General features: G+C 36.4%; 1 protein-coding gene across 14 annotated transcripts in view; it reads right to left on the minus strand.

Annotated features, from left to right (window-relative positions):
* Positions 1-27,262, minus strand: part of ANKRD12 (ankyrin repeat domain 12) — a 138,343-nt gene that overhangs the window by 106,474 nt on the left and 4,607 nt on the right. The window contains exon 1 of one of the 14 annotated variants that reach the window (XM_070513558.1): positions 23,174-23,468. The exons of 12 other annotated variants lie outside the window; for them this stretch is intronic. The gene's annotated coding sequence lies outside the window, so the exon portion shown is untranslated. Of the gene's footprint in view, positions 1-23,173; positions 23,469-27,262 lie in introns of those variants that run through there. One more of the 14 variants, XM_070513554.1, reaches the window with a different exon arrangement.

Raw genomic sequence — 27,262 nt, forward strand, 5'->3', positions numbered from 1 at the left:
ACTGACAGACGAATGGTATAGGTTCACGCCCAGGAACTGAACTTGGGCCGCCAAAGTGGAGTGTGCTGAACTTAACCACTAGGCCACCGGGGCTGGCCCTAAAAATATATTTTTCAATATTACTGCTATCTCTGAATAATTGTTTATAATGGAGATAAAACATTCTAGTTGCTATTCACAGGTAGCAAGTCCACATAAACAGGTACATCAAAAACTCTAGTGTAAACTAAACATCACTTGGGTGAAGAAGTTGTATATGTGCCATCTATTTCTTTAGTACAAGCACTTTAAGAACAAAGATAATTCTTAACTTAGTCAACATTACACCAAAAACTCAAAAATTCCTATCATAGTGAGGAGTAACAGATAAGTGACTATTTCTGGTTAACACCATTGACTTGAAGCATTCTTCATAGTCAGTCTCATGTCCCACTGCCCCTCCTTCCTACATGCATGCTACTCTCAAACACAAACCGAGAATTTTCAAAGCTCTCAAATGGTCACAGAACCTGTACTTAAAAATACCAGTTAATTCACATTATTTGACTATTAGTGAAGAAAATCTAATCCATAAGAACTTAAATTTCTCAAGCAAATAAGTAATACTGTTCTCAGAAGTCTTGATGATAAAAACGTCCTGAAGTACATGTTAAAATACAGATTTAGGGACATCAGCATCATGGTGGAGTAAGCTGTTCCCTTGGTCTCTCCCCTACTAAGTTACAACCAGACATTCATTAACCAACAGAGGATTCTATACAAAGCACAACAGGACATCTGAGAGACTCATGCAGCCATACATCCGAAGGTGGGAGCACTGGATCCCCGGGAAGCACTGGAAGGAGGTGAGTGGATCCCCTCTCCTTCCCCAGTGGCAAGGATTTAGGTCACAGGTCATCACACAGCAGCTGATGCGCAACTGTAAGAGAAGGCAGGGGAGCAGGCAGGCCTACATGTGAATGCCTCACTTTTGAAGTGATAACCTGGCCTAAGGGAATGCTCTACATTGAGTGGCAAGGCTCAGTCACCACATGGGTGCCCCTACCAAGGAGAAGCCCAGGCGAACCACCTGTGAGCAGAGAGTGGACATGCACATGAAAGAAAGTGTCCCCCCAACCCCACGCCTAGCACACAACCTTGGCCAATCCCTGGCCAAAGCTACAGATCCGCACCAGAGCGCCTGAGTACGCATGTGACCTGCCAAGCAGCTGAAGCCAGTGGGCAAACGCAAGTGATCCCTATTGGCACAACTTCCAGCAGATGCGGCAAGTTCAGATAACACAGCTCCCAACCCCCACCCCCAGTGGTGGCAGGCAGAACCTGTGACCTGATACTACCACTATTTGCTGGAAAAGGATCACTTCATCAAATGCCATAAAGAACTACATTAACACTCCAGAGCAGAAGGAAAATGACATCTCTCGAGACACCAACACTGAAGTCATAGAAATTTACAATGTGAATGACACAGATCTCAAAATAGTTGTAATAAAGAAACTCAATAAGTTACAAGAAAACTCAGAAAGACAGTTCAATGAGCGCAGGAATAAAATTAATAAACAGAAGGAATACTTCACAAAACAGATTAAAACCCTGAAAAAAAAAAAAAACACCAAACAGAAACTCTAGAGATGAAGAACACAATGAATGAAACCAAAACCAATCTAGAAAGCTTGAAAAACAGAGCTGACATTATGGAGGACAGAATTAGTAATTTAGAGAACAAGAATATAGAAATGCTTCAGGCAGAGGAGGAGAGACAACTAAGACTTAAAAAAAGTTTTGAGAAATATCTGACTCAATCAGGAAATGCAACATAAGGATTACAGGTATTCCGGAGAGAAAAAGGAGCAGAGAGGCTGTTCAAAGAAATAATAGCTCAGAACTTCCAAAACCTAGGGAAGGAACTGGACTTACAAGTATATGAAGTCAATAAAACTTCTAATTACATCAACGCGAAAGACCATCTCCAAGGCATGTAATAGCAAAACTTGTAAAAGTTGGTGACAAAGAAAAAATATTAAGGGCAGCAAGGCAGAAGAGAATAATTTACAAAGGAACCCCTATCAGACTTTCAGTAGATTTCTCAGCAGGAATGTTACAGGCTTGGAGAGACTGGAATGATATATTCAAAATACCGAAAGACAAAAACTTACAGCCAAGAAACTCTATCGACCAAAACTATTCTTCAGATACAATGGAGAAATAAAAGCTTTCCCAGATAAACAAACAAAAGCTGAGGAAGTTCACTGCCACTAGTTCTGCTCTACAAGAAATGATCAGGGATGCCCTCATACCTGAAACAAAAAGGCAAAGGTTTACAAAGCCTTGAGCAAGGAGATAAATAGACAAAACCAGAAAATTGCAGCTCTCTATAAGAACAGGTTAACAAACACTAAGTTATAACATAAAAGATAAAGGGAAGGAAAGCATCAAAAATAACTACAATCATTTCACTTTAATCACAAACACACACACCAAACCAAAAAATTTGTGACAACTATAACTCTGACAGGGAAGAGGAGAGGGATGGAACTTGGTTAGGCTAATGGAGATAAGCAGCTATCAGAAAATGGACCATCTCATCTACAACATCTTTTATACAAACCTCATGGTAACCACTAAACAAAAAATCACAGCAGAGACACAAATCATAAACAAACAGAAAACTGAGAAAACCATCACAGATGATATGGCAGTCAGAAATACAAGGGAAGAGAAACAAGGGAAATACAGAACTGAAAAACAAGAAAGAAAGCGGCAGTATTAAGCCTTCATGTAACAATAAACACTCTAAATGTAAATGGATGCAATTCTCTGATCAAAAGAGGTGCTGGATGGATTAAAAAAACAAGATCCAACAATATGCTGCCTCCAGAAAACACACCTCAGCTCTAAAGATAAACACAGGTTCAGAGTGAAGGGATGGAAGACGATACTCCAAGCAAATGGCAAGCAAAAGAAAGCAGGTGTTGCTGTACTTGTAACAGACAAAGCAGACTTCAAGATAAAAAAGTGACAGAGACGCACTATATAATGATAAAAGGGACACTCCACCAAGAGGACATAACATTTATGGATATATATGTACCTAACACAGGAACACCCAAGTATACAAAGCAACTATTAACTGACCAAAAGAAAGAAATTAACAGCAACACAATAATAGTGGGGGACCTCAACACCCCAATTAAATCAAACGATAGGTATCCAACAAGGAAGTAATGGACTTAAATGAAACACTAAACCAATGGACTTAATAATATATAGAACACTCCATCCAAAAACAGCAGAATACATATTCTCAAGTGTACATGGAACATTCTCAAAGATAGACCATATGCTGGGAAACAAGGCAACCCTCAAAAAATTTAAGAAGACTGAAATCATATAAAGCATCTTTACCAACCACAATGCTATGAAACTAGAAATCAAATTCAAGAAAAAAGCAGGGAAAGTCACAAACATGTAGAGACTAAACAATATGCTACTGAACAACCAGCGGATCAATGAAGAAATCAAAGGACATCAAAAATTACCTGGAGACAAATGAAAATGAAAAGACATCATACCAACTCTTACAAATGCGGCAAAAGCGGTGGTAGGAGGGAAATTCATAGCAATACAGGCCCACCTTAGCAAACAAGAAAGATCTCAAATAAATAAATCTTAAAACTACACATAACAGAACTAGAAAAAGAAGAATAAACAAAGCTAAAAGTCAGCAGCAGGAAGAAATAAAAATCAGAGCAGAAATAAATGAAATAAAGACCAAAAAATCTGCAGAAAGGATCAAAGAAACTAAGAGCTGGTTCTTTGAGAAGATAAAATTGACAAACTGTTAGCTAGACTCACTAAGAAAAAAAGATAGAAAGTTCAAATAATTAAAATTAGAAATGAAAGAGGAGAAATTACAACAGATACCATAGAAATATAAAGGATTATGAAAGAGTATCATGAAAAACTACATGCCAACAAATTGGATAACCTAGAAAAAAAGGAAAAATTCTTAGACTCCTAGTACCTCACAAAACTGAAGCATGAAGAAATAGAGCATCTGAATAGACCACTCTTAAGAGATTGAAATAGTAATCAAAAATCTCCCAAAAAACAAAAGTGTAGGACCAGATGGCTTCTCCAGAGAGTTCCACCAAACATTCAAAGAAAACTTAACAGCTATCCATCTCAAACTATTCCAAAAAACTGAAGACTACAGAACGCTTCCTAAGTCACTCTATGAGGCCAATATCACCCTGATACCAAAACCAGACAAGAAAACACAAAGAAGGAGAATCACAGGCCAATAGTACTCATGAACATAGACACAAAAGTCCTCAACAAACTATTGGCAAACTGAATACAGCAATACCTTAAAAGCATTATACACCAGGATCAAGTGGGCTTTATACCAGGGGCACAGGGATGGTTCAACATCTGCAAATCAATCAATGTGATACACCACATTAACAAAATGAGGAATAAAAATCATAGGAATATCTCAATGGATGCAGAAAAACATTTGGCAAGATCCAAGATCCATTTATGATAAAAATTCTCAATAAAAATAGGTATAGAAGGAAAGGACCTCAACATAATAAAGGCCATCTATGACAAACCCATAGCCAAAATAATACTCAATGGGGAAAAATTGAAAGCCATCCCTCTGAGAACAGGAACAGCACAAGGCTGCCCACTCTCACCACTCCTATTCAACAGAGTACTGGAGGTTTTGGCCACAGCAATTAGGCAAGGAAAAGAATTAAAGGGTATCCAAATAGAAATGAAGAAGTGAAACTCTGCCTGTTTGTAGATGACATGATCATATATATATAACTCTAAATAATCTACCACAAAACTATTAGAAATAATCAACTACAGCAAAGTTGCACAGTACAAAATTAACTTACAAAAATCAGTTGCACTTCTATACACTAATAATGAACTAGCAGAAAAAGAACTCAAGAATACAATACCAGTTACAACAGCAATAAGAACAACAAAATATCTAGGAATAAATTTAACTAAAGATGTGAAAGACCTGTACAATCAATGAAAAATCTAAGACATTATCAAAAGAAATCAAAGATGACATAAAGAAATCAAAAGATATTCCATGCACATGGATTGGAAGAAAAAACAAAGTTAAAATGTCCATATTCCTTAAAGCAATCTACAGATTCAATGCAATACCAATCAGAATCCCAATGACATTCTTCATGGAAATAGAACAAAGAAGACTAAAATTTATATGGAGCAACAAAGGACCTCGAATTCCTAAAGCAATCTTGAGAAAAAAGAACAAAACTGGAGCCATTAGAATCCCTGACTTCAAAATATACTACAAAGCTCTAGTAATCAAAACAGCATGGTACTGGCACAAAAACAGACACATAAATCAATGGAATAGAATTGTAAACCCAGACATACGGGTAGCTACTCTTCAACAAAGGAGCCAAAAACATACAAGGGAGAAAGGAAAGTCTCTTCAATAAATGGTGGTGGGAAAACTGGACAGCCACATGCAAAAGAATGAAACTAGACTACTGCCTTATATCATACACAAAAATTAACTCAATGAATTAAAGATTTGAACCTAAGACATGAAACCATAAAACTCCTAGAAGAAAATATAGGCAGTACACTCTTGGACACTGGTCTTAGCAGCATCTTTTCAAATATCATGTCTACTGAGGCAAAGGAAACAAAAGAAAAAATAAACACAGGGAACTACATCAAACTAAAGAGCTTCTGCAAGGCAAAGGAAAGCATCAACAAAACAAAAAGACAACCCACCAACTGGGAGAAAGTATTTGCAAATCATACATCTGATAAAAGATTAATTTCCAAAATATATAAAGAACTCACATAACTCAACAACAAAGATAACAAACCTAATCAAATAATGGGCAGAGAATATGAACATTCTTCCAAAGAAGATATACAGATGGTCAATGGGCACATGAAAAGATGTTCAATATCACTAATCACAGGGAAATGAAAATCAAAAGTACAATGAGATATCACCTTTTATCTGTTAGAATGGCTATAATTACCAAGACAAAAAATAACAAATGTTGGATAGGATGTGGAGAAGAGAACCGTCATACACAGCTGGTGAGAATGCAAACTGGTGCAGTCACTATGGAAAACAGTATGGAGATTTCTCATAAAATTAAAGATAGAAATGCCATATGACCCAGGTATCCTACTACTGGGTATTCATCCAAAGAACCTGAAATCAATAATTCAAAGAGACTTATGCATCCCTATGTTCACTGCAGCATTATTCACAATGGCCAAGATGTGGAAGCCAAGTGCTCATCAACGGATGAGTGGATAAGGAAGATGTGGTATACATACACAATGGAATACTACTCAGCCGTAAAAAAAGAAAATCATACCATTTGCAACAACATGGATGGATTTTAATGGTATTATGTTAAGCAAGATAAGCCAGAGAAAGAGAACCATAGCCTGATTTCACTCATATGTGGAAGATAAAGAAAACAGATCTGTGGTTACTAGAAAGGAATGGAGTCAAGAGGTAGGCGAAAGGGGTAATGGTGATGGATAAAAATTAGCCTATTAGTGGTGAGCACGATGCAGTCTATAAAGAAACTGGTAAATAATAATGTATACTTGAAGTTACACAATGTTATAAACCTTATGACCTCAAAAAAATAACTGAAAAAAGAATAAAATAAAATACGTATTTAGTAGGCCTGAAATGGACTCAAGAATTTGTCCTTTTAACAAGAATCTCAGTGGTTCTTATCATTAGCAAAGTTTGAAAAATGAATTACAGAGTATTTTTAAAGATATTATAAAAGATCTCATTAGAAAAGGATTCACTTAGGCTAATTTAAAATAGGGGATTCACCTTCCGTATTAAACCCTATATATACACAACATGCCCACATGTGGGTATGTGGGGCACCCTAGGCAGCCTGAGAGTCTCATTAAAAACATGTATTTGACTGTCATTTCCTTCTTTCACAGGATGACAACTCACTGGGAGAGTATTTTCACTTATAAGAAGACTGATCCTAAAGAGCATTCAACACTGGTATCCCATGTAGTTTGTTCCTCTACTGCTTATTAGTTATGTCACAAATGCTCCATAGCTTTCTTCTCCTAGATTGACCTGTTTCCATCTTTTCTAGGAAGTATATGGAGCAACTATCAGTTTCTTGTCACTGCCTCTGATTTATAACCTTTAACACTGGCTTATCTGGAAGTCTATTTTCTTCTGTACTCTAGGTAGAAAATTTGTTTTCTTACTCACCTACTGACCTCTGTAGATTTTTAAGTTTCAAAGTCTCAACAGAAGCCTGCAAACCAGTTTATATTTCTCCTTCCTGAAAATGATTTAAATTTTACACTATTCTTTACATTTGAATAGAACTTCAAACAGTATTTTTCCAAACTGCATTTTTCAAAGCTGCCTTACATTGGGATCTCTAGAAACTGCTTCTGAAGCTGGGGTTGGGGGGTGGGGATCACACAACTGGAATATAACTACTTTATCTCAGATCTCTTGATCTATATAGGGTGGTGATAAAGATGTCACCATCCATTTACCTTACCCAATCCTTCTTACTAGGAGGAAAAAATCACTCTACAAGCAAATTTTCTTGGATTATGTATACATTTGCTTTAGCAAAAGGAGTCTGACCAATTCATCTTTGGGACACAATGCATGCATGTCTAAAAAGTCCAGTTATTGGAAATTTGCCAAAAGCAATTATAGATAAAAATGCACATCACTACCCACAATGTAAAGCTTAACCAAACAAGTATAACAAATTTAATAAGCAGCAAGATCACTAAACTAACGCTGTTATGATTTAATAACAAGAACAGCAGAATCAACACAACTAACTCAAAACAAGAATGGTGATACACACAGATAAGCATCCTTCTTGAAAGCCAAGGTAACTGCAATGATGCCAAGTCTTGCCTGACAGACTTCTTAGTACAACAACTAAAGTGACTCTTCAGGAAACATCAATAAGTTGCTCTTTTTTGTTTATGAATTATCCTTCATCCTAAGGCTAACAATTTGAAGAAAACTTTATCATAGCAGAGTACAAAACTGCCCACAGGAAGAGGCCAAACTTTGCTGAGAAGATGCTCTGACTCAAGAAGGAAATAAGCCTTGGGACCATGTCTGTGGGTAAAAACTATTCAACATAACAAAAAGAGGGAGGGTTAGGGAAAAAATTCAAGAATAGAGAGAGGACTCTGGCAGACTATTTGTAAGATTAGGGATGAGAGAAATAAACACCTCTAGTTGGCAGTATGGCTAGAGGAGAACTTTGGAGAACAGAAACATAACACAATCTGTGCAGTTGTACGCTATGTACATGTAGATTACAAACGTAAAAGTGAAAATCTACAGAAGTGTTTCTCTAAGAACTAAAGGAAAGTCTGTAGTTAGAGATCACTTTATAGTCTTCCAGCATTTAGTGAGCACTGGACCTTCAGAAGCAATGCTTTAAACATTATTTTATTCTGTTTGCTCTAGTCACTCTATCTTCCAATCGTAAGTTTTGACTGAAAAATTCTTCCTAGGGGAATCACAGAACACAAAGATTTGTCTTTAGCTTCCATCTACAAAGAAGAAGAGATTACAGTCAGAGTCTGTGACTAAGTCTTTCCCAAGTAATTTATCAGATATGCTTAACTTTACCACAGTTTCACAGCTACTTGGCAATTAGTACTCATTACTGGGGGTAGGAAGAGGGGTAGCTTTCCTCTGACTGGGCTAAGACAAACAGAAGGAAAAAAAACATCAGGAGGAAAAAAAGACCTAAGAGAAAACATGCAGAACAAAGTACTGACACCAAAATTTAGCAACGGATGAATACAGACTGCAGATTAAAACTTAACTGAAATCTAAACACAGATGCAACAAGCTCACAGTTTATAAAATGGTTTCTTTTCCTGACTTCAACCCTATCCAAGATGACGTTTAAACTAAAGACGATCAAACTCCGTTGGTATTGTCTTCAGCTTTGATGAGGTGTTCCTTGATTCACATTACTGCTTCTAATATTTCAGTTTACTCAAAATATGCTGTTCTTTAAGGCTCATGCCACTTGGTGATTCAAATTTGCCCAATTACCAGAAGCAAGGCAGAAGGCTTTTTCAAAGAGACAGATTCCTGATTTCATCCTTAGACCTATTGGAATCAGAATATCTGAGAGAGGAGATAAATACTTTTAAAAAGCTACCTTAGTGGCTGCCAGGGACTGGGGGAAGAGGGAAACAGGTAGTAACTGCTTAATGGACACAGAGTTTCTTTTAGGATAATGAAAATGTTCTGGAACTGGATAGTGGTGATGGCTGCACAATACTGTGAACACACCTAAAACCACTGTATTATACACTTTAAAATGGTTAATTATGTCACATGAATTTTATTTCAATTAAAAAACCTGCCCAGTAGTATGGGTTAACAAGTCTGAAACCACTATACATGTATTCTGGAAATGAACACTTGAGTAAATGGAATAGTGAATGGTGGGAGCCAGGTTTCTGACTGTTAAGAGTGGGAGGCTGCAGACAGGCAAGTCAGGAGAAGGCTGGAACGTGGTAATGGATTACTGTTTGAGATATCAGTATGAACTCATGTTTAGCTTAATGTAGACACAGATAATTACATATATAAGTATTTATAGATATGTATATATAAAATCAGTATACACAAATATATTTCCTTCCTATGTCAACTAAGCAAGCCCAGAAGCAAGAACATCCCAGTAGCAAGGAGCACACCTAACACCAAGATCTTGGTTACTAGCACCTTTCTCCAATAAAAGGAACCAGGGCTCCTTAGAGAAATGGCTGATCCTAGGACTGACGCAGGAAATATGTAAGATGAGTCTGGAGACTTCTGCGCTGCCACAAAGTAAAGAAGTGCTCAAAAAATATACATAAATATATAAATGCAACAATGGGAATATGTCAAAGGAATACAGGTGTCAACTGAAAGACATCCCAATTGGCAAAGTCAGAATACTTTGAGCAACAGAATAAGTAAAGTAGTAATTGGGTTATAACCCAAGGTATAAATATTTGTGTTCATACTGATATAAACAAATGATGAAACAAATTAAAAAGTAGGAGAAGACACAGAAATTTTCCATGAAGAAGAATTCTAGGTAGTTTACGGAGATATTCTGATCTCAAGGAGGTGGAGAATAACTGTTCATTCCATAAGTGTGGAGTGCACAGGGAAATCCCTTCTGAAGAATATGGTATGGAAAGAGGGAAAAGAGCATAGCTTGAAACACCTGGCAAATACTATCTCAGCAAGGTGACCAAAGTTAGCATTGACAGTGATAAGTCATGTTGATAGTGTACCCTTGATAAGATTTGATGAAAATGGCATTTTACCTTTGTAATCTTCCTCTCCAAAACGCATAACCCAGTCTAATCCAAGAAAAACATAAGACAAATTCCAATAGTGGGGGACTCTACAAAAGTACCTGACCAGTACTCCTTAAAATTGTCAAGGTCATCAAAAATAAGAGAAGTATGAGAAACTGTCATAGCCATGAAGAATTTAAAGAGACATGATGACTAAGTGAAATGTGGCATCCTGGATGGGATCCTGGAACAGAAGAATGACATTAGGTAAAAACTGTAGAAATCTGAATAAAGCATGGACTTTAGTTAGTAATAATGTATCAATATTGGTGCATCAATTACAATAAATGTACCATGCTAATGTAAGACATTAATAATAGAGGAAACTGGTGTGAGGTATACAGGAGCTCTCTGTACTATCTTTGCAATTTTTCTGTAAATCTAAAGGTATTCTAAAGTAAAAAGGTTATTCAAAAAGAAAAAATTCCCAGGTAATTTTAATGGTTTGGGAATCATTAAGCAACACTTCCCTCTACTCTTGTCATAGCAAGTACCTATATACCTCCTAGTTACTTTACTTCATAGTAATTTTTTGTCACTTACAGCCTTTATCTTTACTTCAAAGCCTGCCCCAATCTTGGTTTTCTTCAAAGTTCATGTCTATATCCCATCTCACACTCTGATCCCTTAGGGTTTTTGACTTCTCAATATCAAAAATCTATTCACTTCACTTCAGCCACTTATCTATTTTTCCTCTTCAGAATTTTGTTAGTATCCTTTGCCATTTTCTACTGTGGTAATCATTATTTTCCTACTGATCTATAAAACAAGAAAAACTATGCTGTCATTTTGTTGTATATATATATTTAAACTGGGGTTAAACATACCTAATATAAAATTTACCATTTTAACCATTTTTTTAAAAATTGAGGTATCATTGACATGAACATTATATTAATTTCAATATTTGCATATGTTGCAAAATCATCACCATACATAGTTACAAAAACTTTTTCTCTTGTGATGAGAACTTTTAAGATTTACACTCAGGGCTGGCCCCGTGGCCAAGCGGTTAAGTTCGCATGCTCTGCTTTGGCAGCCCAGGGTTTTGCCAGTTTGGATCCTGGGCGTTGACAGGGCACGGCTCATCAGGCCGCGATGAGGCGGCATCCTACATAGCACAACCAGAAGCACTCACAACTAGAATCTACAGCTATGTACTGGGAGGTTTTGGGGAGAAGAATGAAACAAAAAACAGATTGGCAAGAGTTGTTAGCTCAGGTGCCAATCTTTAAAAAAAAAAAAGATTTACTCTCTTAGCAACTTTCCAATATGCAATACAGTATTATTAACTATAGTCACATACTGTACATTATATCCCCATGACATTTATTTTTCCCACCATTTTTCTTAATCTTTTGATTCTCTTCACCCATTTCTTCAGACCCCCAACCCCACCACTGGCAACTACCAATCTGTTCTCTCTACCTATGAACTTGGTTTTTGATTTTTTTTTTTTTAGATTCCATATGTAAGAGAGATCATGCAGTATTCCCCTTTCTCCGTCTGACTTATTTCACTTAGCATAATGCCCTCAAGGTCAATCTGTGTTGTTGTAAATGGCAAAATTCCCTTCTTTTTATGGCTAAACAGTATTCCATTGTTATATATACCACATCTTCTTTATCCATTCATTCATCCATTCCATGTCTTGACTATTGTAAATAATGCTGCAATGAACATGGGGGTGTGTATATATCTTTTCGAGTTAGTGCTTTCATTTCCTTTGGATAAATACCCAGAAGTGGAATTGCTGGATCAGATGGCAGTTCTATTTTTAATTTTTTGAGGAACCTCCATTCTGTTTTCCATAGTAGCTACACCAATTATATTCCTACCAACAGTGCACAAGGGTTCTCTTCTCTCCACATCCTTGCCAACACTTGTTATTTCTTCTAAGTATGCAATTCTGTGGCACCAAGTACATTCACACTGTTGTGCAACCATCACCACCATCCATCTTTAGACTTTTTCATCCATCCCAAGTGAAACTGTATTCATTAAACAGTAACTCCCCATTCCCCACTCTTCCTAGCCCCTGGTAAACACCATGTCTTTCTGAATCTGAATATTCTGGGTACCTCACATAAGCAGAATTACATAATATTTGTCCTTTTACATCTGACTTACTTCACTTAGCATGTCTTCTAAGTTCACCCATGTTGTAGCATGTGTCAGAATTGTCTTCCTTTTAAAGACTGAATAATATTCCATCCACTTATGAATACACCACATTTTGTCTATCCATTTATCCACTGATGGATATTTGGGTTGTTTTCACCTTTTGACTACTGTAAATAATGCTATGAACAGTGTATATTATACAATCCATTGTAAACCAATCAAAAACAGACTTTTATGCCTCTATTTTGTTTATGAATCTTTCCTTTTCTCTTAGGCTTAAAACCTCTCTATTCCAAGATCAGAAAATATATTCACTCTTATTTTCTTTAACTTCTTTTGACATTAACTCTTCCCATCTATCTGTAATACTAGTTTTTAATAACAGTCTTATTCCTTTATACACCCACATCTGTTTCTGGGCTTTCTAGTCTGTTTCATTATTCTATCTTTCCATTCTTGTACCAATACTATACTACTTGATTTGGGGCTTTTTTTGCATCTGGATATTTTTAAATTTTTTATTCTTTTTTGTAAAGCTTTATAATAAATTTTAGTGCCTTATCATTTTTCTTTCTCAAGATTAACCTGTCATTTCTTACCAAATAAATTTCAGAATAATTTTGATAAGTTAAAAATGTTGTCATCTGGCTCAAAGAAATAAATGTGAAAATTAAACCACATAAGTAAGAAAAAAAAAATCTTTCCTTTTTCTTGAGGAAGATTAGCCCTGAGCTAATATCTGCTGCCAATCCTCCTCTTTTTGCTGAGGAAGACTGACCCTGAGCTAACATCCATGCCCATCTTCCTCTACTTTATATGTGGGACACCTACCACAGCATGGCCTGCCAAGCAGTGCCATGTCTGCACCCAGGATCCAAACTAGCAAACCCGGGGCTGCTGAAGCAGAAGGTGCACACTTAACCACTGTGCCACTGGGCCGGCCCCCAAAAATTATCTTAAAGATAAGGAAAGTTTCTAAAACATGATATAAAAGCTAAAAGTCATTTTTTTGAAGTCATAAATAAAAATTTAAAACTAGACATGCAAATATCATACACAGAAATCAGACAAGTGAAAACATTTGTTAACACATATGAAAAAGAAAAATCACAGAGTTCTAACAAATCAATAAAAAACAAACAACTTATCATAAAAAAATCAGAAGGCCAGCCCCAGCGGCCTAGTGGTTAAGTTTGGCATGCTCCTCTTTGGCGGCCCAGGTTTAGTTCTTGGGCACAGACCTACACCACTCGTCTATCAGTGGCCATGCTGTGGTGGTGGCTCACACACAAAAAGAGGAAGATTGGCAGCAGATGTTAGCTCAGGGCAAATCTTCCTCAGCAAAAAAAATAATAAAATAGAAATCAGAAGAAGACATGAAGAAGCAGTTCAAAGAACAAGAAATACAAATGCTGAGTAAACATACAGAAGCATTCAAACTCATTCATTATTTTATATACTAAGATGACTTTTCACTCAAAAAGACTAAAAAGGATTAAGGCTCTGTTGGCAAGCATTCAGAGAAACCAGAATAGTCATACACTGCTGATGGCAATGAAACTGGGATAACCTCTTTGGAGAGGAATCTGGCAAAGCCATTAAAATAAAAATGCACAGCCTTTTGTCCTAACAATTCAACTTTTAGTAATTTATTTTACAAGTGTACTACAAAAATATGCAAAAACATACACTAAAATGTTGCTTGTTAGGTCCACTAAAATGTTGCTTGTTATGTCCAAAACACTGAGGGGGGGGGGGATCTAAATATCCATTTATACACACTGGTTCAACAAAACATTACATTTTTATGCTGAAAATTATGCAAACGGATAGAATAAGCCCTTAAAAGAAACTCTTTTTTTCTTGACTGCTCTGTTTCTACAGAAACAACTCTAAACGCTGGACTAAATCAGGACTTGATCCTGGATGGTTTTCTATTCTACAACACACTCCCTAAATGGCCTAATCCAGCCCTCTAGCTTTAAATATCACTGAAATGCCCCTGACTTCCAAATCTGTATCTCATCTTAGTCCCCATCTAAAACTCCATATTTGTATATTCAACTATTTGACATCTTCACATTAATGTTTAATAAGCATATCAAACCAAAAAAAGATTACAGAGCATTCATTTTCCCCATCAAATTTCCTCCTCCACACTCATCCATCCATCTCCTCCATTTCAATAAATGGCACCACCATCCATCCATTATTTAAGCCAAAAATTAAGAAATGTTGACTCTCTCTAAAACATATCTCAAATTAAATCCATGTCTTTCCACCTCAATTGCTACCTATCCTAAGCCACCATCATCACGTGAATAGGCTACTGCAAAAACTTTGCAAATGATCTTCCTGCTTCTATTCTTACTCCACTCCTCCCTTCCTCCTTCTCTCTCTTATGCACATACCTCTGAGACAAGCAGAAGAGTAATCTTTTAAAACTAAAAGTCAGATGATACCACGGCCCTGCCCAATTCTTTTTGGCTTCCCATTGAACTTAGAATAAAACCTAAACTCAAAATAAACCATCTACACTATATGTAGCAGAATTAATGAGACAGACATATGAAGAATTTTAAAAAACATTTAAAATCCTTGGGGCTGGCCTGATGGCACAGTGGTTAAGTTCATGCACTCCACTTCGGTGACCTGGGGTTCACAGGCTCAGATCCCAAGTGCAGACCTCACACTGCTCGTCAAGCTACGTTGTAGTGGCATCCCATATAAAATAGAGGAAGACCGGCAAAGATGTTAGCTTAGCGACAATCTTCCTCAAGCAAAAAGAAGAAGACTGGTAAGAGACGGTAGCTCAGGGCCAATCTTCCTCACCAAAAAATCGTCAAAGACATAAGAGAAAATTGACAATATGCAGCAGGACTAAAAAGAACCAAGAAGAAATGAAGAATATAAGAGTGTAATGGTTAAAATAAAGAACTCTACAGAGTAGATAAATGATAGAATGTATAAGCCAAAGAGTGAATTAGTGAGCTAGAAGATTAGGTAGAGGATAGTTGCAGAAAGCATCAGGAAGAGATAAAGAAATGGAAAATATTAAAATTATGAGATATGGAGAAGTCAGAAGTGACAGAATCCATAAAATAGAATTCCCAGAAAGAAAAAAAATGGAGAAAACACAATATTTTGAAAAAACTAATAATTTCCCAGAATTGAGGAAAGATGAAAAATCTCAGATTAAAGTGTCTAGAATACTTACTGGCATACAGTAGACTAAGCATTTGTTGAACGAAAGAATGAATGAATGAATATGAATTTAAAACAAGACAAAAAAGAAACTACACCTAGACACACAATAAACTGAAAAAGACAAAAAATTTCAAAATCTTCTAGAGAGGAACTGCAAGTCACACACACAGGAAAAGAAATCAAACTGACATCAGAACTTTGGAAAAGCAATGCCATAGGCAAGAGAACAATGTAGTAATATTTTCAAAATGTTAAAGGAAAATAATTTCAAACCAAAACTCTTTAATCAAACTAAGTTATCATTTAAAAGTGAGGGTGAACTACTGATATTTTCAGGCATAAAAAGGCCTTAGAATGTTTACATATAAACAAAAACCCTGTGTAAAAATTGCTTTTAAATAGGCACTCAAATAAAAATTGAAATAAATCTATGAGGACACTATTTGATATATGAGAGTACAGTAAATAACCTAATAACGCATATTTCATAGAAAAAGAATGGATGGGTACTAGAAGAATACCCCTAACAATCCAGAACTAAAATTCTACAGAACATCAAAACATGGCAGCTGGGAAACTGGGGAGTAAGGGGTGTTGTAGTGGAGACTAGAGGAAAGTGAGAAGGTGGTTAAAGTACTTGTCTTGCTTGGAGAGAAGATACATATTTAAAATTAAGAAACTGATTGTGGAAAACAAACAGAAGTACAGTAAATAGAATGTAAATAATTCCCAATATATGTGTTATTACAATAAATGAAAATGGATTAAAATTAATCAAAAGATAAGAGTCTTAGAGGCTGGATAAAAATAAGATTCAGTAATATATCTTGTAAGAGAGACCACAACAGGATACTATAAAGGTTAAAAATAAAAAGATAGGAAGAAGCTATGCCAGGAAGTATAAACCCAGGCTGGCAGATGGGCTTTTTTTTAGGCCCCATTCATGAATAATTCAGACCCTTGCTGGTCTGGGCTCAGCTCCATGCCATTCCTGGGCCTGTGGATGCCACCAATGCATTAAAGCTCACACACTAAAGGGCAGCTGTCTATTTTCCTTATAGGACAAGGCTTCAATTTTTGTCTTCTATCATGACTTTGAGCTCTTTTTCCATTTCAGACACCTGCAGATTCCTCTTTCTTGCTTTCAAGTGCAAATGTGGACTTCTTAAATGTTTTATTTTTATCTAGTATTTCCATACCTTCGAAAAAGAAGAGAGCTTCCCCAGTCTGCCCTCTTGTCCAGAGGTGCCCAGAACATGCACTTTAGATTAAATACAACTGAAAACAAAGTCCAAGTTACTTAATTTCTTCACCTATATTATGAAATGATTAAGCTCAACTGATAAGGCTATGCAAAGTAACTAAAGGGATATCTTAGCATAGCCCCTGGCAAACAAAGTATCCAAATGCTGCACTCTAAATTTACCACCAATTTTACATTCTACCTAAAGAATAAGCATAGAATGGGAATTCCTAACTTTTTTCTGTTCCAGCTTTCACTGGTCTACAGCTGCTTTGGGGGTAAAAATGCTCCCTCCAAATTGTTTTGAGAAAAAAGGCAACTAGTAAAGGACCAAATCACAACAATAGAACTCAATGGTCCATAACAGTCATTCCCTTAGGAAAGTAACTATTATTTTCTCTGTGATTTGATCTGGGAACCTTAAGTCCAAGATGCTATTCTGAGATCTATCAATGATTTTCCAGTTGACCTTCATCACTTCTCAATTATTTGTTTCTTCCTAAAAGTAAAATTAGGTTAGATGACATTGAAGACCTCCTATCCTTCCAAAATTCTCACTCCAGAATAAGAGACTTAGAACAATTTAACTCCAAATTCTATTTTTCTGTGAGTGCAAAAAATGATAGCTTATATTATTAAAACAATCGTGACATCCTCATTGCTGTTTTCTCCCATGCAAAAAAGAATAAACCATTAGACATAAACACTAAGTGTTTCCCACTTATACAAAGACCAAACAGCGTAATTCCCTCACATTTTATAAGTAGTTTAAAAAAAAAATAATGGAAAAGGCCTCAAAATAAATGGCCACTCTTGAGATCTTAACTGGACTTTTTCCCCCCTTAAGTACTTAAACCATTCAAGTGAGGATTCAGTCTATGAAGAGGGTCTTGCTTTCTTTATCACGCCTTCCCAAAGTAAGCAATGGTTGATTTTCACCGAAATGTTTTCTGGCAGCTATTCCATGACATTTTTCCACAAGGAAGTATGAGGTTTATTCCAGACAAAGAAATCAATATCATAAAAATCACAAATTTAACCAACAGTATGCAAAAGATGAAGACAAACATCCACATCCTTTAAAATAAACTGTTCTCAATGTCCTTAAAACAATGTTCTTTAAAGTCCTTTAGGAATATTTATGGTCTATTTTATATAGTTCTATATTAACTTTTTTTTTTTTAAAGATTGGCACCTGAGCTAACATCTGTTGCCAATCTTTTTTTTTTCCTTCTTCTCCCCAAAGTCCCCTGGTGTATAGTTGTATATTCCAGTTGTGAGTGCCTCTGGTTGTGGCATGTGGGACGCCGCCTCAGCATGGCTTGATGAGCAGTGCGATGTCCGAGTCCAGGATCCGAAGTGGCGAAACCCTCAGCCACCAAAGCAGAGTGCACGAATTTAACCACTCAACCACAGGGCCAGCCCCTATATTAATTTTTATAATCAACATGTACTACTACTCAAAATAAAAATTTTAAAAATAATAAAATAGGTTGACTTCCACTTGGTTTGCTCTGGAGAACTTCAGTGTTCTGGGCAGAACCCAAGGGGAAAGAATAATGAGACTGCTTCAGACAGAGGTAGAGGGAAAGAGGCAAAAAGTACTTTTATGTGTTTTATGTTTTCTAACCCAGTCACCACAATATGAAAGGCAGCAAAAGATTCAGGACAGAAGCTCAATCCAGTAAATACAGGCTGCAGTTTGGGCTGGTGTTGCTAAATATTATATCTTTCAGGAATCTGGGCATGGCAGATGATTCAGAAAACCACATAAAGTAAATACATTATAAACAGTCAATTTGGTTTAGCTATATATGTTTATTATGGTAAACCTATGTATAAAATGCAGTGATATTTAGATAACAAGTGCTTAAAGTATAAACAACCAGTATCTACCAATCCTAACCAAGTCTAAGGCAAAATCTATTAGTAGGAATTTAGCAAAGTAAATAAAGTACTAGAAGACCTGGATTCTTGTAACTCTTTCTAGTAAACTCTTTGGGTTTCAGTTTCCTTGTTTTAAAATAAGGTCCAGTCCAGCTCTAAAATTCTACCATTCTTTATCACCCCCCACCCCTTTCCTCAATATAGATATATCATGAGAAGTATATCCAACACAGATTTGTCTGGAAGAATCGATTCTCCTCATAACTTCAAAACAACGAATTGTGTGTGACGTTGAATTACTCAACTATGGGTATATTTCCTTCATCTATCATACCCCAGTTGGCTCATGCAATAATCTTTTAACATTTATTAAGCATCGATATGCCAAGCAATGGAACTAAAGATGAACAAGACACAATTCTAGCCTAAAGGGAATTTACAGCTTTTAGGGGCCAAGGACAAATTAATTACCGTATGGAATAATAAATGCTATACAAGTATGATAATACTAGCACAAAGGGATCGCGCAACTCAGTTCATGTATATAGGGGTATGGGTGGCAGATTTCTAGAAGAGGTAACACTAAAATAGAGTCTTTTTTTTTTTTAATAAATTTGCGTTTCCTAATTTTTTTTTAAGATTTTATTTATTTTTTTTATAAATTTGCGTTTCCTCATTTTTTTTTTTAAGATTTTATTTTTTTTCCTTTTTCTCCCCAAAGCCCCCCACTACATAGTTGTATATTCTTCGTTGCGGGTCCTTCTAGTTGTGACATGTGGGATGCTGCCTCAGCGTGGCTTGATGAGCAGTGCCATGTCCACGCCCAGGATTCGAACCAACGAAACACTGGGCCGGCTGCAGTGGAGCTCGCGAACTTAACCACTCGGCCATGGGGCCAGCCCCTAAAACAGAATCTTAAGAATGACTATGAGGCAGGTAGATATGGACAGGGGTGCAGATGGAGAAGGATAAGCATGTGCACAGGTGTGGACATGTTACTGAAACCCAAGTGGATTTGCCTCCTGGTGAGTCATATAAGACTCTCTACCACAAGTAGTTATCTCACAAAGTACAGTATATTTGCAGCAAACAGGAGACCATGAGGAATCGTTTCCAGAGTCGTGGCAACCCAGAACAAAGGGAAGCAGGGACCTTTTATTTCGGATGGGGAATGAATATTCAACAAGGAGAGTTGCGTATTTGATGGCAATTGTGTGAGCTCAGTTAGAAAACATGCTTCCACTACACTGCAGGTCATAAAGTAACAAGGCTTAAGCTCCTCCTGGAGAGATCTTAGCATTAAAAATACGGCAAAGGACACAGATGTGGTTCTCCTGGTGAGGCTGGTTGGGTTCAGGGTGGTCGGTGATTGCCTCTCCTTAACAAAAGGGAAAAAACAATTTGGAAAAACAGTTAAATGCTTCCAAACCCACCCTTGAGTTCCTCGGGGCAATTAGTCAGTGACAGACACATCCATACAAGAAAGCAGGCCCCATTGAAGGGAGAGCAAAAATCAAAGCCAGTGGGGTAGAAAATGAGACTAAAGAAAGTAGGAAGGGATCACATGATGACACACCTTGTCATTGTGTTGTTTGATCTTTATGATGAAAAAAAGCAATTTAAGGCTTTTTAAAAGATAGTGACATAATCTGAGTAGTATATTTAGAAAGGTGCCATTGGTAAAACTTTGGAAGACAGACCAAGGAGGAATTAGATGAGCGATAAGGAGATCACTTAAAGTATAATGAGCATACTGTGAGGTTGGGAGGAACAGTAAACAAGAGCAAGGAAGCTAGAATGAAACCCAAGTTTCTGGCTCCAGCAACAAGAAGTAAAAATGCTTTCAAAATAAAAGAAGCAATTAGCATTTATCTGTTGTATTTATTTTCTAACAGCAATTTATCTTCTAATAGTAAGAACTAAACAATACCTCAAGTTTTTTAAAAATAAAATTCTCTTTACTTCATTAGATAATATTTACAAGAGATTAGTGGTAAAAAGTTTTTGACACTGTCAAACATTGGGCCATAAAAGACCACATGCATTTAGAGTTTTTAAAGAGAGTAATACAGGCAGTCGTGCTTAGAATTATCTATTTGCCCTTGGTATCTAATATAGCTCTATATACATTTATTTCCATCTATATATACACTTACTAAAGTGGAAATATAAAATGCTCAGCTGCAATTGAGAAAGTTTGCATAAACGACTTCTAAGGTTCTTAGATTCTAAAAATGAGTTGCTGAGTTTCCTGACCTCTTTTTAGCCCTACCAGGTTCTAAATTGTGCAACTTCCATAGACCAGTAGAGGGCTGCAACACCTCAGAGAAAATGGTTTGGCAGCTTTACTTGCATCTCTGGCACTGGGAGCTGAAAAAATTACCAATGTTGAAAGTAGAAATCTAAGGGCCAATACATATTCACTTGGCTGTCAATGGATTCTAAATGGGGTCAGCAGTAATGCCCCAAATTCTGAAAACTAGAAACATCCATAATTAAGCATTTTGCCACCAGCTCCCTTCTCTTCCCGCAAAATGGTAAAGTGTTTGGAGGCCAAGCAAAATCTTGCAAACAGAGTAAGTAGGAGAGAAAAAGTCAGTCAAAATGAGTTAGCAATTTACCACTTCCTTTCAGACCCACTGTTCCATACTGCCGCTACCAGACATCTTCCCAAAATAATTATTTCGTTAGGTTACTCTCACATCTATTTTATCAGTTCTCTTCTGCACACAGTGCAGTGTTGAAGTCTAACTTTCCTTCGCCTAGATTTTAAGGTCGATTTCTACCTCAAGTATACAATCTTATTTTCAATTTCCCTAGTCAGACTGAGCTTACTGTTTTATACAATATGTAACAGAGTTAAAACGGAAAAGGTCACTGAGGTGAACTTTGAAGAAAAACAAATTTACATAGGTCTAGAGAAAGGGAAAAGTCACTGATCAGAAAAGTTTGTGCAAAGGGAGGGAGACAGGAATTCCCCTGGGAAAGTGAAGAAATGAATCAAGGAACGGTACACAGGGAGCTTCAACTGAATTTGTAATGTTTAATTCCTAAGTTGGTGATAGGTGCTCAGGTGTTCATTACATTATTGTCTGTACCTTTTAAGTTACCTATTTCTGTACCTTTTAAGTTACCTAAATGTTTCAAAATAAAAAATTTGTTTTTGGTATTTTAACTTTGCCCCCTTCTCCCACCCCTCAAAAGACAAACAGCCAATCTTAGCAACATACCATTCATCTGGTACCAAAGTACTATTCACCGTTTAATCCCAAATAACGACCTCACTTTTACTGCTTTCTTTAAAAATGATAGGCACTTTAGCCTTAAATGAAAGGAAACGACTTTTAATTGCTGACATACTTAGGTGTAGTTTTAACAGTGGCACATAAAAATATAAGAGATATGGGATAAAGGTCACAGCATAAAAAAATCAGAATAGTTTACCATAATCACTGCTTCTGCAATATAAGCCTGTGATCCTGAAAATCATCTTTATCTATGCCCAAACTTTTTATGCAGTTATAGGTTGCTGAAATCAGTACCCCCAAGAAAGCAATGCTAATGGAAGTATCAAGTTATTTCTAATCTGCATACCACACTATTCCCACTCTGACCCAACAATTTTGTGGGTTATAACACTGCTTCAGTTACAGCCAAAACTGTAGCTTCCGTATGACTTCACACCAGGGCTGAATTGTTTGGGCTTTATTTTAGTCCTGATTTGCTACCTCACTTTTTCTGTATCTCACTCACTCTCCAACATAAATCTACATACTATACTATGCACAAGAATTCAGGAGAACTGCATATTTCAAGGCATTAAAAAAAAACCCCATGCTCTAAACTGACTTAGGGTAGTAGTATGTATTATTGGTAGCTCTTTCGTCCAGACCAATTTAGAATTATAAACTGTTTCCTTGCCAAAGAATGCTGATGAGAATGATAAGGAGACATATAATGAGGAACCAGAGCAGAGTAAATTCACCGCATTCTAATAGCTATAAGAAAGTAACAAGAAAAGGGTGGTACTGTGAAAACTCCAACCCCAATGGGAAAAAATATTGTATATTTGGTTTTATTTTTAAAATAAAACATTTCCTGATATATAATCATTCAAATGTTATGAACTGGGAAAAAATTTTAAAATTCTACCCACTGATGGTACCAATATTAAAGAGCTTTATCTATTAAAGGAAATATACTATAAAAAATAATGCCTAAAAACACAAGTTTAGGACTAGTTAAGAATGTAACAGAGGACTATTGAGAACACAATACCTTTGGCCCTCCGCGTTGTACTGTGCCATCTCATCTAAGGGACTTGCGCATTCTGGATTTGGTCTCCGTGGGGCTTCTGGGAACCAATCCCCCCCGACACTGAGGGAGGACTGTAGTTCTACATCAAAAGTTGACTTAAATTTCAAAGTCAGCGATCCTTAGTCTTTTTTGTACAGACCTATTTCAGAGCCTGAAAGTCACACGTCCTTCCCCTAAACACATTATTTACTATGGAATTTGCAATATAACTTCAAAACATTTATAGAATCTCTAATTACGGATCCTTGTTTTAAGTAATTTAACGCTTCCTGATAGATTTTAAGCTCCATACAGGCAGAGACTATCTTCTTCAGATATGTGCTTAGCATTGGTACCTAAAACCTAAGAGACTTTTCAACCATCTTCTTGCCTCCTATTTAAATTCCACATAATTCCTAGAATTATTTTCTAAGAAATCTGTGTTACATTATTCCTCTTCTTAGAAATTCATTCCTATTAACCCCCTCATTCTGGTAATCATGGTCTTTCTCAGCTGCTACCCATCTTTTCTCCCTTAGCGCCAGTTCCCCCAATTATGCCAGTCAGATCCCTCTTCTGACATTGGTATCGGAGTGATTCTCTGTTATTCAGTAAGTATATGCTGACCCTTCACAGTGCGATGAAATTTGGGGGTACAACAGTGAACAAGAGAGACCCGATCCATGTCCTTGCAGGGCTTACCACACTCCTTTCCACACCAACTAGAAAGCAATTTTGATGATTAAATACTAATATTGTCCTCCCATTTTCATGTCTATGTTTTCTTCAATGAGTGTAAACCCTTAAAAAGACACAAACTATAATATTTCCTTCACTTATATTTTCCCAAATGCCTGCCTCAACAATGCCAAAAGCAATGCTGTTCATAGAAACATTTATTTTAAATTTAACTAACCATGCCGTGTTTAAAACCCTCTTTATTATATGCATAATACTTGTTCATTGTGGTAAGACTCAAAAATTCACAAATAAAAAGATAAAAATTCCAGTTACTTTCAAATTCAACATCCAGAGACAACCCATCACATTGTCAGACTGGATCATTCAAGACCTTTCACTCCTTGTAAAAATCCACAATACAAAATAATTATTTTTCCCCAAAAGACTCAAAATTTATCTATCATTTTATCCTGTTTTTCCCTCTTAATATCATCATCAACTTCTCTGAAGGCGTAGTTTGGTAAGGGAGCAATACAGTCACCAAATCTCATCTATAAAAGGGGAATAAGATAAACTTCACAAGGTCACTGAATCAAAAGTTCCGTGGTGAGCCTCTTATTAATCACAGAACATTTGTAATTATGCCTCCACCAGTCAATTAGCACTTTATAATGACTATGACTCAAATGTGAGCCTCCATGTTTTCTCCTATGCTCAAAGGATTCTCACATTTTCTGCTGTTTCTTCCCTAACATCTGAGATCACAAAAGCCAGAGGCAGAAGAAATTCTTGGACTAGGAGTGTGAAGGCATAAGAAAATAGCCTGAGAGTTATCACCTCAATAAGGTAGTTAGTAGTTTGGAGAGAGCCAGTTTCTTCTGGGGCTTGCCAAGAGGCAGTGGTGCTGTAAAATAGAAGTTTTGGGGGCCAGCCCAGTGGCATAGTGGTTAAGTTTGTGTGCTCTGCTTCAGTAGCCCAGGGTTTGCAGTTTTGGATCCTGGTCATGGACCTACACACCACTCCAGCAAGCCATGCTGTGACCGTGTCCCACATACAAAACAGAGGAACACTGGCACAGATGTTAGCTCAGTGACAATCTTCCTCAAGCAAAAAGAGGAGGATTGGTAACAGATGTTAGTTCAGGGAGAATCTTCCTCAACAACAACAACAAAAAAGTTTTAATTCAGAAAATAAATGATTAGGAAAAACATTTATAACATATAACACACAGATTAATAATCTCTAATATAAAAGAATATCCATAAGGGGAGGCTGGAGAACTATTAACCCTTTTATTATATAATTTTTATTTTAACAATAAGCATATATTACTTTTGAAATCTAAAAACCCTAATAAAAATGGTTTAAAAATTGTTTAAATTTTTGATTGGCCACTCCTACAAGTTTTGAATAAGAAGCAACAAAGAAGAGAGAAAAATGGCCAAAGGATAACATGTATCAATTCACAGAAGAGAAAATGCAAATGATTATTTGCCCGTGTATTAGCCCATGATCCAAATTCCTGTAGCTAAAATCAAATACATTCATAACCACAATAAAAGATAAAAGCCTTAAAATGTAAAATGAAAGTGGTAATGTAATTTAAATTTAATAACACAAATTTAAATTGTTGACCAACAACAGATAGGTACAGATTTATTTTTACTGGGTGTTTGCAAAGCAAGAGAGCACTATCGCCTGAAAGAGGAGGAGGAACGGCGAAGTGGGAAAGGACAAAGGAAATGAAGAACCAGTAAGCCAATCTGCTGTCAAACATTCCTATTTACTTTCAATAACGTGAGGACAAACAGAAACTTGGTAAAGAGGTATCTTTTGTCCTGTTCAACTGCAGCTTAAAGAGAACACGCATCTTCATTCTAGGAATGTTTTTATGGATCCTGGAAGACAAGGGATAAGCTCTGAAGGTTGAATAACCACTAACGGGTGATCACCTCAACTATAAATCTATGAATGAATTGGGTTGATGTTAAGAAAAAATCTCTCTCCAAGTAATAGAATTACATTTAAATAACAAATTTCGAGTTAGCTCTTGAATAACCACATCTAGTGTTGGAGAAATTCCAGTGACAACTTTTAGAAGTATTTTCATAACTAGATATGTAAGATATCTACTCTCATCACATATTAAGATAACATATACGAAAGCATCTAACAGTACCTAAAGAAGTTCTCTTAATTGATCACCAAGAAACTTCCAAATAGTCAAAATCAAATTCTGGTAAAAAGGACTTACTTTAACTCAGAGGTTGCAAGACTTTCATATAGAACACTGGAATGCAAGCCAAGGCTTTATTTCTAGTTATAATATTTTTGTGCAAATTACAGTAGGAAACATTGTGTAAAAACTTTTTTTTTAAAAGATTTTATTTTTTTCCTTTTTCTCCCCAAAGCCCCCCAGTACATAGTTGTATATTCTTAGTTATGGGTTCTTCTAGTTGTGGCATATGGGATGCCACCTCAGCATGGCCTGATGAGCGGTGCCAGGTCCGCGCCCAGCATTCAAACTGGTGAAACCCTGGGCCGCCACAGCAGAGCGAGTGAATTTAACCTCTCGGCCACGGGCTGGCACCATTGTGTAAAAGTTTAATTTTCTCACCTAACCGTCTTTAACATCTTTAAAATCACCACTAATTAGTAAAGTGGTGTAAAGAACGTTTTTAGTATTGACTTCTACCCTGCTTAAGTTTCAGAAGTGGTAGAAAAGAATAGAAAGAAAGCTGTGTACAATGTGGTTTTGATGGAAGAGAATAAAAGTACATGTGTTTCTTTCCTTGTCCTTTAGAAGCTAATGCTTCTCTTTCATAAGTGAATTTCAAAGGAGTCTAGCATTACTCCAGAGAATTTTAACCTGGATCCTATCTAAGATTCAATATCATTCGATTAGCCACGATTTTACCAACTCAGAGTCACTGTGAAATTCAAAAGAGATCAGATGCAAAAATTACTTCATGAACTACAAAGCATCATAATTTTTAACGTACTATCATCTTTTATCCCGTCAATACAGCTATTTCTAGGAAGAGAAAGCCACACATGCACGGTTTTTGTACTCTCTTAGATCTGAGAATGCGGACAAAACCCTTATGCAGAAGGAAGAACAATCTGAAATCTGAGAAGCTGCAGGGCTCTCTCACAACTCTTTCAAGCAGTAAGGTAGTTTAAAAATAAGATATTTATCACTAATACTTGTGACTTTTCCTTTAATTATGACCCAAATACAAACTGATAACCAGAAAAGCAAACTACTACATATTTTGAAACAATTTTAGTGCAATAAATAATGTTAAAAGATTGGCCAAAAAAGACAATTTTTAAATGCCAAAGAAAAAGAAACGATTTCCACCTTATAACTTGCAACTTTGTAATTTA

The sequence above is a fragment of the Equus asinus genome, chromosome 7, assembly GCF_041296235.1.
Source record: "Equus asinus isolate D_3611 breed Donkey chromosome 7, EquAss-T2T_v2, whole genome shotgun sequence".
Taxonomy (NCBI): domain Eukaryota; kingdom Metazoa; phylum Chordata; class Mammalia; order Perissodactyla; family Equidae; genus Equus; species Equus asinus.